The sequence below is a fragment of the Triticum urartu genome, chromosome 7A, assembly GCF_056163025.1.
Source record: "Triticum urartu cultivar PI428250 chromosome 7A, HENAU_Tu73, whole genome shotgun sequence".
NCBI classification, from domain to species: Eukaryota; Viridiplantae; Streptophyta; class Magnoliopsida; order Poales; family Poaceae; genus Triticum; species Triticum urartu.
Genome location: NC_141879.1, coordinates 748,985,658 through 748,995,314, shown reverse-complemented (window position 1 = coordinate 748,995,314; position 9,657 = coordinate 748,985,658).

Below are 9,657 nucleotides of genomic sequence, written 5' to 3'. Positions count from 1 at the left end.
CAACTTTTTCAGAGTTCATTTGAAAACTATGAATTTAGGTCGAAGTTTCTCTATAGGTGCATCTATGTTCATTTTTTTTAGTAAAGTTAATCACAAACTTGTGATTCACACAAATTTCAAAGAATTTAAATTTTAACTATTCAAATTTGAAAACTAATGGCACTAATAGAAAGTTTATAATTTTTCTAAAACTAATAGCACTAACAGAAAGTTTATAATTTTGCTGACCTAAAAGCAAAAGGAATTAAAAAATAAAGCAAAAAACAAAAGAAAATAAATAATACAAAAAACAAAACAAAAAAACTGAATAAAAATAAAAATAGTAACAATAAGTATTTTGTTGTAAGTAGACACAAAATAAAATAAATAAAGCAACAAAGAAAACAAAAAAACTAAAAAAGTGTTTTCAAATTTGAAAACTAATGGCACTAACAGAAAGTTTATAATTTTTCTAAAACTAAAAGCAAAAAGAATTAAAAAAATAAAGCAAAAAACAAAAGAAAATAAATAATGCAGAAAACAAAACAAAAAACTAGAAAAAATAGGCACTAAAAGCAAAAAAACAAAAAAAGAGTTTTCAAATTTGAAAACTAATGGCACTAACAGAAAGTTTATAATTTTTGTGACCTAAAAGAAAAAGGAAATCACTAAAAAACTATAAGTATTTTGTTCTAAGTAGAAATGAAAAAATAAATAGAAAAAAAATAAAAAAAATGCCTATGATATTTGTTATGACTAACTAAAATTACCAAATTGAGTATAATGATAAAACACAGTAATATTAAATAGCAGCAAAAAGAAGGACTCAAAAATCAATTTTTATAGTAAAGTTATTCATAAACTAGTGATTCACACAAATTTAAAAAAAATCAAATTTAAACTATTCAAATTTTAAAACTAATGGCACTAACAGAAAGTTTATAATTTTTGTGACCTAAAAGAAAAAAATCACTAAAAAACTACAAGTATTTAGTTCTAAGTAGAAATGAAAAATAAATAGTAAAAAAATGCCACCTACTAGGCCACCACGGCCTGAATACGACTAGGAGCCCATCCATGGGCCAGGATTCAGGCCCGCAGAAGGCCCAGCAGGCCCCCAGGCATAGCGGTGTGAGATTAGGCCCAGAGGCCTGCAGTTCTGAGGAGTTCGATGGAGATGGCGGGGCAGCGCTTATAAACAGGTGCGGCCGCTCCTCAGCTAGTGAGGTGGGACTAAACATCCCACCGCACCGCGGCTTTGGCAGGCGCAGGCCTTTGGTCCCGGTTGGTGGCACCAACCGAGACTAAAGGGGGGCATTGGTCACGGTTCCTTGCACAAACCGTGACCAATGCCCCCTTTAGTCCCGGTTGATGCCACCAACCGGGACCAAAGGCCGCCGCTTCCCGCCCTTTGGGCTGCTGAAAAGAGGCCTTTGGTCCCGGTTGTTGGCACCAACCGGGACTAAAGGGGGGCATTGGTCCCGGTTTGTGCCACAAACCGGGACCAAAGCCTTTCCTATATAACCAAACACTTGGGAAGTTTCCCCTACCCGCCATTCTTCTCCAACGCCGCCAGGCTGCTGCGCTGCTCCTCGACGCCGGCCCCTGCCCCAACGTCGCCGTCGCCTCCCCTAGCCGCCCGAGGTCGCCGTCGCCGCCCGCTCGCTGTCGGCCGTGCCCTCGCCCGACGCGCGTCGCGCGCCCCGGCCCGCCCGTCGTCATCGCCCTGCCCCGCCCGTCGCCGTCGCCCCTGCCCCGACCGCGTCGTCGCCCTGCCCCTCCGTTGGTCCGGACGGCGCCCCTCCCCTGTTTTTTTTCATATATTATATGCTTGTGTATATTTTGTATATTGCTTCTTTGTGTATATTATGTATATATGTCAGTATATATTGTGTATATTGCTTCTTTTCAGATTTTTTTTCATATATATGTTTGTATTCTGTATTTTGCTTTTTTATAAAATGTATATATGTTTGTATGTTCTCTGTGTATATATGTTCATATATGCAAAAGTTAGATTTAAATATTTAGAAAAGGATTATCTATATATATTCTCTAATTTAGTACATTTTAGGTTAGTTTCATTTCTAGAAAAGTTTTATATATTTAGGAGAGGAAAAAGGAAAATAAGAAGAGGAAAAGGGAGAAGAAGAGGAGAGGAAGAAAAGGAAGAGGAGAAGAAGAGGAGAGGAAGAATTTTTTTTCTATTTTTTCTTCTTCTCCTCTATTCCTTTCTTCTTCTCCTCTTTTTTTCTTCTTTTTTTCTTTGATCTTCTCCTCTATTCCTTTCTTCTTCTCCTCTTTTTATTTATTCTTCGTATTCTTATGTTTTATCGGGTTTGTCGTCGTCGATATACCCCTCCCGATAACTTCAACACGAGGGGGGGTCGATATACCCCCTCCCGATAACTTCAACACAAGGGGGGGGGGGTCGATATACCCCCTCCTGATAACTTCAACATGAGGGGGGGGGGGTTGATATATATACCACCTCCCGATAACTTCAACATGAGGGGGGGGTTGATATACCCTAAATAGTAAGTATCGTCGGTGTGAGATACATGTGGCCGTCGGTGTCGGACACAACATCCACGTCCCACAAGTGACGCCGCGTCACTTGTGGGACGTGGATGTACTGTCCGAAACCGATGGCCACATGTATCTCACACCCACGATACTTGCTATTTAGGGTTTCCTCTACCGCTCGGCGACCCTCGTTCCCGATAAAAAAAGAGGAAGAAGAAGAAAAAAAAGAGAAGAAGAAAGAATCTTTCTTCTCCTTTTTTTCTTCTTCTTCCTCTTTTTTTATCGGGAACGAGGGTCGTCGAGGGTCAGGGTCGCCCCTTTTTTTTTTCTTCTTCTTCCTCTTTTTTTATCGGGAATGAGGGTCGTCGAGGGTCAGGGTTGCCGAGCGTTAGAGGAAACCCTAAATAGCAAGTATCGTAAATGTGAGATACATGTGGTCGTCGGTGTCGGACACTACATCCACGTCCCACAAGTGACGTGGGCGTCGAAGCCCACGTCACTTGTGGGACGTGGATGTAGTGTCCGACACCGACGGCCACATGTATCTCACACCCACGATACTTGCTATTTAGGGTTTCCTCTACCGCTCGGCGACCCTCGACGACCCTCGTTCCCGATAAAAAAAGAGGAAGAAAGAATAGAGGAGTTGTTACTCCTCTATTCTTTCTTCTCCTCTTTTTTTTTCTTCTTCCTCTTCTTTTTTATCCTTGAAGCGTTGTCGAGGCCACCCCAAACCCTAGAGAAGCAGCGTCGAGGCCACCCCAAACCCTAGAGAAGCAGCGTCGAGGCCACTAATTAATATTAGTTCTACATTTTCCACTAATATATCCATCTGTCATGTTTGAATAATAATTGCCATGTTGTAAATATTTGTAGAAACTATGGACACCGCCTGAGACGAAGTACAAGAAGAGTTGTTGGGGGACATAATCGCATGAGGAAGTGATGCCGTCTGCTCGTTGTTTCTCAACGACACCGATGGTCTGGAAGCAGCTGGCTATGATTATGAAGGCTCCGGTGACCTAATGCCGGTGCAAGAAGGAGACCGTGAGGACGGCTCCGGTGACACAATGCCGGTGCAAGAAGGAGACCGTGATGACGTCTCCGGTGACCGAACCGAGTCCGGCTAGGTATATATATTAGTTAAGCTTCTGCTGAATAGCTAATTGATGCATTCATTGTTTTGGTATGTACACATATTAATTAAGTCTTTGTTCTTTTTTCTAGCCCTCCGGATCGAGCACAACTTCGGTAAAGAGACGAGGCCCGAAGAAAAGGTTGAGCTCGGATGAAAAGTTTGAGATCATAGCAATCGCGCCCGACGGCCAACCGATTGAACCCCTCCGGACAAAGAGCGCATTTGTTGCTCAGTGCGGGGTTTGGTTAGGGACAAGATCCCGATCAGCATCCAGCAATGGTTAAAGCAGGCTACAGAAGACCCTGAGGTGTCTTATGTCAATGATATGCAGAAAAATGATCTTTGGACTGAGCTGAAGTCAAATTTCACCCTACCGCCAGAGGATGATCCGGAGAAGCCAGTTAAAGAGCAATTAATCAAGTCTTTTGCTCTTAAGAGGATGGCAGAACTATTCAGGAGGTGGAAGAAAGAGCTGAATAAGTTTGTCAAAAATAAAGAGACACCAGAATTCAAGGGCAGATATGAGAAGATCAGAGATCACTGGCCCGCATTTGTGGCCCACAAGACATTGGAAAAGAGTAAGAAGATGTCGGCGGCAAACAAGCAAAATGCTGCGAAGAAGAAGCATCACCATCGCATGGGTTCAGGTGGCTACCTCGTAGCCCGGCCTAAGTGGGCCAAGATTGAGAATGATCTGCTTGATAAAGGGATCGAACCAGAGACAATTAACTGGCCAGACCGTTGCCGGACTTGGTTCTTCGGGGCTGGCGGAACCTTGGACCCTGTATCAGGGAAGTGCATTTGGGCAAATGATCAAATGGACATACCAGTCAAGAAGCTTCAGCAGTATATCGAAGCAGCGCAGCAAGGGACGTTCGTTCCAGACAGAGAGAACGACGAGCTCACAATGGCCCTCGGGAATCCTGAGCACCCTGGACGGACACGAGGCACGCCAGGCTCCATTCCGTGGAAGGTTGGGTTTCCGGACGCAGGCGGTTACAAATGCCACGAGAGGAGGAAGAAAGTGGAGCAGACCCAACTGCAGGCGCTGCACGCTAGGGTACAAGCAATAGAGGAACGAGAAGCAAATCACAGCAAACGAACTGTCGAAGCTTCCCTCGAAGCTACCCCGCCATCTCAGCGGAGAAGCAGCGTGGCTTCCACCGAGCTGCTTCAGCCGGAGCATGTCTTGATGGCTCCTACCAGCTATCCCGTGGATGCTATCACGGAGTCTCAAAATTGCCACCTTATGACGCAATGGATTAATATGAAGGTCAAGGCGGCTGTTGGCTCTGTTTTTTCTACTGAACCCGGCGCAACTTTTCACTGCCGGCCGATTCCAGAAGGATATGCTAGGGTGATGGTGGATGAAATAATGGAGGGATTTGAGGACCTCCAGCTTGACCACCCTACCAGTGAAGGGGAGACTCGACTGGGTTCTGCTCTGAAGACTCCATGCCTATGGCGGAAGGAGCTCATCAACCTTTCGAACTGGACGCCTCCGCCTCCTCCTCCGGCGAGTCAGGGCACTCCGCCTCCTCCATCGCCTCCTCCTCCGGCGAGTGACGATCAGGGCACTTGGCCGGCTCCTTCTCCGGCGCGTGGCGGCACTCCGCCTCCTTCTCCGCCTGCGCCAGCGCGCCCGAGCAGCCAGCCTCCTCCTTCTCCGCCTCGTCAGCAAGGGAGGAAGAGACATGCCGCCACTTCGGCTGCTCCGGCGCGTCGTAGTCCTTCTCCTCCGCCTCGTAAGCAAGTAAAGAAGACAACCGCTCCATCCGCTCTGCCGGCGTCTAGCACTACAACCAGAGGCAGGAGGACATACAAATTCGGTCCTTCTCTGAAGACTCCAGAGAAGTTACCATACGAGAGGACCCCGGAGGAGAACGCCGAGATCGCGCGAGAAGAAGTGAGCAACTTCTTTGAAGGGGTGAAAGCAAAGAAACATCCACCTCCGGAGGAGAAGGTAGATCCGGTGAAAGCGAAGCGCACTCTGGTTGCCCTGACAAAACCACCCAAGTCTCCGCCGAAAGAAAACTATGAGTGCATGATTGGAAAGGAATTTGCCGAAGCGGAGCGGTTGGGAAGTACTGTCAGTGATCAAAGGCTGAAAGAATGATGAGCTGGGAAACAAATTGCCCAGCTCGGCGAACAAGCGAAGCAATCGCGCCCCCCGCTCAAGGTGCCTAGCAACAACGTCGCTAATGATCCGAGGATGGTGCCCGGTTATAGCAATCTTGGAGATTACCTGCCCGACGATGTACATTATGATTTCATGGAGGTGCAGATACAAAGATACAAGTACGGGAAGCCTCTCGTCAAAGATGAAAGATCTCTATCAACGATGATGCGAAGATTGCATGATTGGTACTTGAAAATCTGCAGAGAGTCTGGGGGGAGGAGTACTTTGTATGTGAGAGTTAAAAGGAGCATGACCTCGTTGGAATTGATCTGTTGCCTGTTCCATTTGAGGAGTTCTTTCAGTTTTTCAATCAATTGGCCCTCGATAAAGCAACAGCACCTGCTACTGTCTGTAAGTAGTACTACTTCTTTCATTAAGTCTCTCTATATAGCTCAGCTCTTTCATTGCATGTATTTATAATTATCCTCACTATATTATGCAGATTGAAGATCGTCGAATTGAAGAAACGACAAATCGGTGATATTGGATTCATTAACACAAATATCATAGATGCAACTCAGGTTAAATTTCATGCCACAGATACCGAGGCCAACTTGCTACGATCGTTGGTAATAAATGAAAACAAAGATATAATACTGTTTCCTTACAACTTCAAGTGAGTGTTACTGTCTTGTGCGTATTCGGTTTCCCTTATATATGATCAAGGTTATAGTAATGTAATTGATGAGTTATGCATGCGTGTGCAGTTTCCACTATATTCTCCTAGAGATTAAGCTTGAGCAGGGACTAGTAACCGTCTTAGACTCAAGACGAACAGATCCCCAGCAATATGCGGACATGACTCAAATGCTCGAGAAGTAAGTTAAATAGATCATTATCCACCATATTAGCAACTTTGTTCATTTCCTGATATATCAAGTAATTGTTTTCTTTGTCTGGCAGGGTTTGGAAAAAATTCACCAAAAAAGCTCCGGGACTCCCGAAGAAGCTGCAATTTAGACACCCGAAAATAAGTACTATAGTAGCATGTTCCGCGCATCTCCTATTGATTCAAGCGCTAGTTTCATCAATATCATTTGGCATTCTTGCTTATCAGTTTGATTGACCTCTATTTCTTGTAAAGTGGTTGTGGCAGGAACAAGAGAATGATTTCTGTGGATACTACGTTTGCGAGTCCATCCGCCACACGACCTGTGAGCGGGGCTATTCTGACGAACAATATGAAGTGCGTAAATAACAACATTCACAATTTTATTTTATTACCATCATTTGTGTTGAGTTTCATTCATTCATATTAGATGTTTCGGAAGTGGGATGAACTCCTAGCACCAGCTCGCATGCGAGCAATTCAAGAGGAATTGGCGGCATTCTTTCTTGACCACGTTATCGCTAAAGACGGAGAATACTATGTAGACCATGAGTCCGTATGTTAGGAGATTATATTTGTAAGAGATAATTATTGTATATATATAGCCGGTAGTGTCGGATAGATATACGAGAACTTGTTGTTCGACCAATCTCTCGGAGAAGGAGAGGTGGTCGATATCACTTCTCTCTGTATGCATATATGTTCATGACGATCTTCTGTTTCCTTCGTTTGGTTACTAGCTAGCTAGCGTGTCTAGTCCTCTCTATACGTATGTATAGTACGTAGCGTCGACCAAACACGGACATAAGAGAGGACACTTCTCTCTATTAATTATAGCTAGCTAACACAATATATGAAACATATAAATTAACCCCCCAAAACCCCCAACCCCCCCCCCCCCTTTCAAAAAAAAACAAAAACCCCAGCCACAGAAATACTGACGCGTGGATGCCTATTGGTCCCGGTTGGTGCCACCAACCGGGACCAAAGGCCCTCCTGCTTGGGCTCCGCGCACAGGCCACGTGAAGACCCATCTGTCCCGGTTCTGGATTGAACCGGGACTAAAGAGACATGGCATTAGTACCGACCCTTTAGTCTTGGTTCAGGAAGCGGGACAAAATGCCCTTACGAACCGGGACAACAGGCCCTTTTTCTACTAGTGTATCCAGAGACAACTATTTTTGCATACACCAACCAACCACGAGAAAACAGAGAGAGAAACAGTAAAATAAGCGGCCGAGGGAGACTTGAAAAGCTGGGGTTCTTTTCAATTTTGCTGCTACTAGCAGTGCTAATAACGTTCATTCACACCGTGCCTGAAATCTTATGCTTTGTTTTGTCTCACCCAATGGCATGGTGCTGGATACTTTAGTGCTGTCTGTTACAGGTTGAAACCTATGAGTCCTGAAGACTGCGACGCCACCAGCCGACCACCAGCGCGAGATTTGAAGCCGAGTACTGTTTTTATAGTGTTGCTCCATAGGATGCTACACCATCGAATCTCGTCATTTATAATCTACACTTGACGTTAGCAGATAGCTACCTTGGACGGAGCGAATAAACCAAGTACAAAACATAATTACAGTAGAAGACAGCTGCGTAGGACAGATCTAATTAGCTAGCTGGCAGGTTGAATTGCTTAGTTCAGTTTGCATGCCTATAAGTAATCGATCCATACTCATACTCATACACATGCATGCCCGGAGACATGCACGTTTGAACAAATGACCCAGCTAATTAATTAATCACTCGAGTATGAACAAACGTACTTAGAGGTATGTCTCTCTCTTTCATGGGCTCTATTAACTTCCAGCATAGATGAATGTGGAGTTTTAACACACAACTTGACAGAAATCCTACATTACTCCGTATAAATAAGATACTTCATTTGTCCGATGAAGAGTGTACATCTAGAAATTTTAGGACAAATTATGGAGTTAAGTAAAAAATGCATTGGAAAGGTGCAAGCCACCATCTCTCTTCTCTTTAATTACCTAACCCCCAATGACCTAAGTGCATGTAGAAATTAAGAAGACCCTGTATAGATTGTTGTTGGTCTTGATTACCGTGTGATGAGAGAGCAGTATTGTTTTCTACTTTAAAGTGCATTCGGAAGATAGAAGTGCACTCTTTTGTGGATAAATTTTAATGCTAGATGTACACTCTTCACGGGACGGAGGGAGTAGCTGGATATGCATATGATGTGCCTAGCTTGTTAGGATCAGCATGCATGATTAATTGATGATAGTACAGATTACTGTATAATAATCTCTCTACCTTGCGAAACCTGCAGTACTAGTACTGATGTTTCCTGTCTCGTGCAGACTAATCAGGATAGCGTCGCCTGGGAACTGTGAGCCTTGAAGACCGCAACGGCATTGGGCAGCCACCGGCCAGCGCAAGATCTGAAGCCAAGTTGTAAGTATTGTTATGGTGTTGCTCCATGGGGCAGCGATTACTAGTTTAGTTTAGCAGAGAGATGGCGCATTGTTTTGTTTCGCCGACGCGTGAGATCTGAGGCTTTGCTTTCTTTCGCCCAACGGGATGCTTTAGCAATGTCACATGTTATCTGTCACACATACAGGTTGATGCGCACGCGGCTTGACGACCACCTCGTTAGATCTGAAGCCGATTTTTGTTGCTATAGTTTTGCTCAATGTAGTGGGGATGCTTTACACTAGCAGCCACTTGTGATGGATGTAGCCAATTAACTAAGTCCGGCTGCATATATGCATATATCGGTAGTTGATCCATCCACATGCCGACATGCGTGCCCTGCTCATGCTAATTAACAAAGTACCCAACAACTTTCTTGTTTGTTTTTAGGGCTGCTCCATGGGATGCTATGCATGAAGTGAGTAGCATTTTGGGTCAACTATATGCATATATCGTTTGTTTGTTTAACTAATATTTCCTCCTAGTTACCGAGCCCTCTCATATCTTGGTTCAAACATTGACAATAAAATAGAGGTAGTGATTATCTTCCTCAGTGTGAGATTATCTTCC